The sequence below is a fragment of the Lactuca saligna genome, chromosome 1 (assembly GCF_052625555.1).
Source record: "Lactuca saligna cultivar CGN05327 chromosome 1, ASM5262555v1, whole genome shotgun sequence".
Classification (NCBI taxonomy): domain Eukaryota; kingdom Viridiplantae; phylum Streptophyta; class Magnoliopsida; order Asterales; family Asteraceae; genus Lactuca; species Lactuca saligna.
Genome location: NC_136417.1, coordinates 63,332,322 through 63,340,384, shown reverse-complemented (window position 1 = coordinate 63,340,384; position 8,063 = coordinate 63,332,322). Strand labels below are relative to the sequence as shown.

Here is an 8,063-nt window from a genome sequence, read left to right as displayed (position 1 = left end):
ATGCCTAGATCCTTTCGTACAGGTATACCACTGCCAATTGACTCGGAGATAGAGAAGACTGCAAAGAAGTTAAGGAAGCAAGCCAAGCTTCGTAAGAGGCAACCAGTTTCCGGTACTTCTTCATCCTCCAATCCCCCGGTCATCAACATTTGGGAGGATATTACCCTCTCAAGTGTGTCTGCATCCGAAACAGAAAGTCCATTACCTTCACCTCAACCATCCTCATCTAGAAATACCACCCCACCCTCTTCACCTACTCATCACAACCCAAACAATACACCCACAGAAACTTCAACCACTACTCATACCATGGGAGACAACCATGGAGGGAATCCGCCTCCAAATCCACCACCCGAACAAACCCTTCGCCAATGGGCGAGGCAAGAGGTTACTCAACAACCTCTTTGCATCACCTATCCGGCAGCCACAAACCTTGAATTAAAATCCGGTCTCATTCACTTACTCCCAACCTTTAGAGGCTTAGAAAATGAAGATCCCCACAAGTTCCTCACAGAGTTCCATGTTGTGTGTGTTGGCATGAAACCGCACAATGTCACTGAAGACCAAATCAAGCTTAGGGCATTTCCCTTTGCAGTGCAAGACTCAGCAAAAGATTGGCTTTATGACCTCCCACCGGGGACGGTCAACACATGGGTAGATCTTGCACGCCTCTTCTTAGACAAATACTTCCCAGAAATGAAAGCCTCAGCCCTAAGAAGAGAGATAATTGGGATCAAACAACACAAAAGAGAAGCCTTTCATACATATTGGGAGAGGTTCAAAAAGCTTTGTGCCCGTTGCCCAAAGCATGGTATTAGTGAGTATCAAATCCTTCAATACTTCATTGAAGGCATGACTCCTTGGGAAAGAAGACTTCTTAATGCATCAAGTGGAGGATCTTTGACTGACAAGACCCCAACGGAGATTCGGGATCTCATAAAAAACATGGCGGAGGATTCAAAGCATACTAGTCAAGATGAAGATTGGTACACAGATGCACCTCGAGGTGTAAAAGAAGTGCACACTCCTCAAATTGAAGCTCAACTATCCGAATTGACTAAGGTGGTAATGATGCTTGCTAAGGACAAAGGTGTGCAATCCACACCCCGTCCCTGTGGCATTTGCACTCAAGTGGGACATCCGACTGATATGTGTCCTCAATTGCAAGAAGAAGAATATGAAGAAGCAAATGTTATAGGAGGCTATTCCGGGCATAATCAAAGAACTTATGATCAACCCCGAGGCAATCAAGGGTGGAACAACAACCAAAACATGGGTTATCAACAAAGACCCCCACCCCATTACCAAGTAAGGCCTCCATTCCCACAACAGAATTACCAACCGAGGCAACAACAACCTCCTCTTCCTCAACAAGCTGGATCCTCAAGTATGTCCTTAGAAGACATAGTCAAAAGCCTAGCCACCAGCACCCAAAGTTTTCAGCAAGAGACCAAGGCAAGCATCAAGAATCTTGAGCAACAAATGGCACAACTTGCTCAATCGGTGAGCAAAATGGAGAATCAAGGAAAGCTACCTCCTCAAACTGAAAAGAACCCAAAGCACAATGCTTGTGCAATTAGCTTGAGGAGTGGAAAGAAATATGACGGCCCGAAGATACCCGAAGAAGAAGAAGAGGAGTTGGTGATAGAAGAACCACCAAAGAAGGATGAAAAGAAAGAAGAAATGGTGGAGCAAAAGAAGCCGGAAGAGAAAGAAGCAAAGATCACACCACCACCTTTTCCATCAAGATTGAGCAGCAACAAAAAAGAGAGAGAAGATAGTGCAATCATGGCAATGTTTCGGAAAGTTGAAGTCAACATTCCTCTCTTAGATGCGATCAAACAGGTACCTAGGTATGCTAAGTTTCTTAAGGAACTTTGCACATCTAAAAAGAAACTGCGAGGTAATGAGACAGTGAAAGTAAGTGAAAATGTGTCTGCAGTTTTGCAGAAAAGGATGCCCCCAAAGTGCAAGGATCCAGGTGTTTTTACCGTTCCTTGCAAATTGGGAAACTTGTATGTCCCCCGTGCTATGCTAGATTTAGGAGCTTCAATTAATGTTTTACCATATTCTGTTTATAAATCTATTGGCATAGGCACTTTAACAAAAACAGGGGTAATCATCCAACTTGCAGATCGTTCTATAGTACACCCAAAGGGTGTATTAGAGGATGTTTTGGTGCAAGTTAATGAGCTTGTCTTTCCTGCAGATTTTTATGTGCTTGATATGGGAGATGATGACCATCCATCCTCGAGTTCCATACTTTTAGGTAGACCATTCTTGAAAACAGCAAGAACAAAAATTGATGTCTACAATGGTACACTGTCCATGGAATTCGATGGGGAGGTCATCAACTTCAATATCTATGAAGCAATGAGGTACCCAAGTGATGTTCATTGCATAAATTTTGTTGATATAATCCAACCTTTGACTGAAAAGTGTTTTGAGTTGACTAACCATGATTTGTTGGAGTTAGTTTTGAGCAGGAATATTGATAGCAAGTCAGTCAAAGAGATTGCAGAAAATTTCAAGTTAGATGAAGAGTTGTTGGAAATTGTGGAGAGCATGGAAGAAAAGAAGAAAATAAGGTATGATAATAGCAATGTGAAATTGCCCATTTCTGACACAAAACTTCTTCCTTCTATTGTACAGGCACCTAAGCTAGAATTGAAGACTCTTCCAGATCATTTGAAGTATGCGTACCTTGGGGAAGAGAATACTTTGCCTGTCATTATCTCCAACAAGCTGTCCATTGTAGAAGAAGATGAGTTGGTGACTTTGCTGAAAAAGTATAAGAAAGCTATTGGGTGGACAATTGCTGACATAAAGGGGTTGAGCCCTTCCTTGTGCATGCATAAGATCCTCATGGAGGAGGACTTCAAACCAACTCGAGAAGCACAGAGAAGACTGAATCCACCCATGATGGAGGTGGTAAAGAAAGAAATCATGAAGCTTTTGGATGCAGGTATGATTTACCCTATCTCAGATAGTAAATGGGTGAGCCCCGTTCAGGTAGTCCCGAAAAAAGCAGGGGTCACAGTTGTCAAAAATTCTGAGGGAGATTTGGTGCCAACCCGTGTGCAAAACGGGTGGAGGGTTTGTATTGACTATAGAAAGTTGAATGCCTCAACGAGAAAAGACCATTTTCCTTTGCCATTTATTGACCAAATGCTAGAGAGATTGGCGGGTAAATCTCATTACTGTTGCTTGGATGGTTTCTCGGGTTTTCATCAAATTCCGGTAGCCCCGGAAGATCAAGAGAAAACCACCTTCACTTGTCCCTTTGGCACATTTGCTTATAGGCGTATGCCTTTTGGTCTATGCAATGCACCTGCAACATTTCAGAGATGCGTGATGAGCATTTTTTCTGAATATGTTGAAAACATCATTGAAGTTTTCATGGATGACTTCACAGTCTATGGGAACTCCTTTGATGAATGTTTGAGCAATCTAACAAAAATTTTGCAAAGGTGCATTGACACAGATCTTGTACTTAACTATGAAAAATGCCATTTCATGGTGGACAAAGGATTGATTCTAGGTCATATTGTGTCTCGAAAAGGCTTGGAAGTTGACAAAGCCAAGATAGATGTTATCAAAAGTCTTCCTTACCCGACAAATGTTCGGGAAGTTCGTTCGTTTCTTGGCCATGCAGGTTTCTATCGGCGGTTCATTAAAGATTTTTCAAAGATTACAGTGCCGATGTGTCAACTACTCCAAAAAGATGCTGAATTTGAGTTCACTCAGCCATGCAAGGATGCCTTCGATTGTTTGAAGGATTTACTCACCTCTGCTCCAATCATCCAACCACCTAGTTGGGATCTCCCGTTTGAGATCATGTGTGACGCGAGCAACACGGCTGTAGGGGCAGTATTGGGTCAAAAGGTGGGTCGAGCACACCATGTCATCTATTATGCATCAAAGACCCTTGATAGTGCACAATGCAACTACACCACAACAGAAAAAGAGTTGCTCGCTATTGTTTTTGCACTAGAGAAGTTCCGGCAATACCTCCTTGGAACTAAAGTGATCATATACTCGGACCATGCAGCCATAAAGCACTTACTTACCAAGAAAGATTCGAAGCCGAGGTTAATACGGTGGATGCTGCTTTTGCAAGAGTTCGATATTGAGATCAAAGATAAAAGTGGGAAAGAGAACCTAGTCGCCGACCATTTGAGCCGAATAGTTCAACCCGAAGATGCGATTCCCATCCATGACACATTCCCGGACGAGCATTTGTTTGCTATCCAAACACCACCTTGGTATGCGGATATATGCAATTTCATGGTCACGGGAAAGTTCCCACCCGAGCTCACGAGGTCACAAAGAGATAAGATCAAAAAAAGAAGCGAGAAGGTACATTTGGGATGAACCGTACCTTTGGAAACATTGTGCAGATCAGGTAATAAGAAGATGTGTTGAAGAACATGAGGTACAATCTATTCTTAACTTTTGTCATAGTTATGCTTGTGGAGGGCATTTTGGTCCTCAAAGAACCGCCAGGAAAATTTTAGACTGTGGATTTTATTGGCCCCGACTTTTTCATGACTCTTACACTTTTTGTAAAAGCTGTGAGAGATGTCAAATGACAGGTTCTTTGAGTACCCGAAACCAAATGCCCTTGACCCCCATCTTGGTCTGTGAAATATTTGATATATGGGGTATTGACTTTATGGGTCCTTTTCCTTCATCCTTTGGAAATTTATACATCCTTTTGGCTGTCGACTATGTTTCCAAATGGGTAGAAGCAAAGGCAACAAGAACTGATGATGCAAAAGTTGTTGTAGATTTTGTCAAGGCTAACATTTTATGTAGGTTTGGAACTCCAAAAGCCTTGATCAGTGACAGGGGCACACACTTCTGCAACAAAACTCTTGGATCAGTTCTCAAGAAGTATGGAGTCCAACATCGGGTGTCCACAGCTTATCACCCGCAAACAAATGGACAAGCTGAAGTGTCAAACAGAGAAATCAAGTCCATACTCGAGAAAACAGTGAACACAAACCGCAAAGATTGGAGTTTGAGATTAGAAGATGCACTTTGGGCATACCGAACTGCGTATAAAACTCCAATTGGGATGTCACCTTATAGACTTGTGTTTGGAAAAGCTTGCCACCTCCCTGTTGAACTGGAACACAAAGCTTTCTGGGCTGTCAAAAAGCTAAACATGAAGATGGATGAAGCGGGTGTTCACCGAAAGTTAGAGATCCAAGAGCTGGAGGAGATAAGAAATGAAGCATTCGAGAGTTCACGCATCTACAAAGACAAGACCAAAGCATTCCATGATAAGTACCTCTCCCGTAAGACCTTTGAAATTGGTCAAAAGGTATTACTCTATGACTCTCGACTTAAATGGTTTTCTGGTAAGTTACGGTCCCGGTGGGTAGGACCGTTCATTGTTACTAATATATTTGATCATGGTGCAGTTGAGATTAAGAGTAACAAAACTGGAAAAGTGTTCAAAGTTAATGGCCATAGGTTAAAGGTTTTCTATGAAGGTTTCCAAGAGAAAGATATGGAGGTTGATAGCTTGGAACGCCCGGACTACACTGAGTGAATCTAAAGGGCAAAGTCGAGCCAAAGACTTGAAACAAGGGCGGCTAACCGAGAGGCAACTCGGGAGTATTTCTCTCTATTTTCTTTATTTTGATTTATTTCATCCGTGTTGAAATGTTTTTACGTCTTTTCGAGGGTTCCGCACAAATAACTTTTCTATTTAATGCTCAAAGAAAATATGTTTTTGTTTACAAAAAAAAAAAAAAAAAAAAAAAAAAAAAAAAAAAAAAAAAAATCGTAAATTTCATGTTAACAGAAAAAAAACGCACGGGGTAAGCCAAAAACGCACGGTCCTATGCTAAAACGCATGGTCATAATTTTTTGCCCATGCTGCCACTTCGAGGTTTTTAAGAAAAAAAAAATTTTTGGCACGGGCTGGCTCCAAAACGCATGGGTAAAAGGCCAAAACGCACGGCCTAGGTTCTAGATCATGCGTGTCGTCGCAGTTTGTTGCAAACAGAAAAAAAACGCATGGGGCTCCCAAAAAACGCACGGCCTAAACACATGGCCGTGCTAATTGATCAAGTTCTTTTAAAAAACGCACAGCCTTCACTGCAAAAGGGCACGGCTCGCGATCGCATATCACAGCCTCCATAAACAAGCTTTGGCCTGCGACTCGGTGAACATAGGGCTAATCGATTCTACCTCGCGTCCGTTTCTCCTTCTTCCCTTCTTCGCACGATCGTTCATTCGTTCGTCTTCCCCCCCTCTTCACGTCTAACCGAGAACTCTTCAAAATCGGAATCTATTTTTCGATTTTTTCCTTCAATTAATCCAAGATTAAGCCACCAAGGTATGTTACTATCAAGTCCTAACTTCATGATCTTCATTCTATAGATCGATTTCTTCAATTAGAGGGTAAAAGATCGAATTTTCCTTCATAAATCCTATGAACCCTAGTTCTTGATTTGTATAATTTGAATTAATTCTTGTATTGGGTTTCGAAAATTCTTGTATAGAGTTCAAGACTAAGCTTGGGGAGGCGCTTTTGGAAGGAAGATTAGAAGCTTTCATCTCCAATTAGACATTCCACCATTGAAGAGTTCAAGCTTTCTTGAGGTTGAAGATGAACTGAATCATACAAGCCAACACTACAAATTCAAGCATTTGAATGGTACATTCCTTCCATATCTCAAGTTTAATGCATGAATCCTAAGATTGTTTGACTAGAATTGTTGAGAATTCGTTCATATGCTCTAAATAGTTATACATTCGTGGTTAGTAGGTTGCCCTATCCTCTCCGAGCATCGAGGACGATGCTTGATCTTAAGCTTGGGGAGGGGTTTTTTGTACTAGGTTTTTGTACTAGGTTTTAGTTTCAGCATGCATGTAAAAAAAAAAAAAAAAAAAAAAAAAAAAAAAAAAAAAAATTCAATCTAAAGAAACCTAATCCTTTTGAATAAGTTGAAGTAGTAGATTAGTCGTGGCTTGAGATTAGAACTTGTTCGTTTTTCATTAAAACTCTTGAAGCAAACCAATTTCACACGAACACGTCTCCCGAAGCTACTCGTGCAAAATAAAAAATGATAAAGTTATCAACACCGCATCATAAAGAGAGATATAGTTTAGCCCTTGGAACACACGATCGGTCTTATGAGTTATTGCTCATTCATCTCCAAACTCCAATTTCAAAGAGTCATAAAATGAATATAAAATTTCAATGACTCGAATTCTCCAGCGCTCTAAAAAGTCTTTTCTACCTATTCCCTTCTAAATACCCTGCTTAGGGACATTGTTTCCGACTATACTTACGGGTCTTTGCGCGTTTACATCAGTCCCCCAAAAAAAAATATAAAAAAAAAAAAAAAAAAAAATATATATATATATATATATATATATATAAAAATAAATAAATAAATAAATAAATATTATTAAGTTAATCTGTGACCTTTGGGATTCGAACAAGTAAACTCCGAGGGGTGTTTTACACCTAATTGCCTAAAGCAAAATTGTTTGGGACTTATTGGGTTGAAAGTTCGCTATACGGGTTCCATAGAAAGTCATGAACTTAATAATAACAAATAAAGCTAATCTGTGGCCTTTGATGTTCGGGCAAGTAAACCCGAGTGATCTCTTTAAATCTAGCACACTAAAGTCATCTGATTTGGATGTGTTGGTTGGAAGCCCGTTACACGGACTTCAAAGGAAGCCATGAGCTTTATTTGCAGAAAAATATAATTAGATAGTTTGTATATATTTATGTTTATAGTTCAATTGAATAACATGTTTGAAAAATGTTTGGTTGTAAACATTGGGACTGACCGTAAACTACTTTGACTGGTGTAAGTGGTTTGAAACGTGTAACCAATCTGGGTAAATATTAGGGAATTCTTAGAAAATATTTTTTTAGAAAAAGATTGTTGTCAGTCAACAAATAGCTGGAGTCAGTCATTGTCATGATTTGAAAAACGAAAATGAGCATATTTTGCATCACATGTTTTCACGAGAGTAAGACCATAATATGTTCCATGTGCTAACCCAATACCTGTAAAAGTGAACAAGTG

At 40.3% G+C, this 8,063-nt stretch overlaps 1 pseudogene; it reads left to right on the top strand.

Moving 5' to 3' along the window:
* LOC145007294 (uncharacterized) lies at nucleotides 1-5,560 on the top strand (annotated as a pseudogene).
* The last annotated feature ends 2,503 nt before the right edge of the window (nucleotides 5,561-8,063 follow it).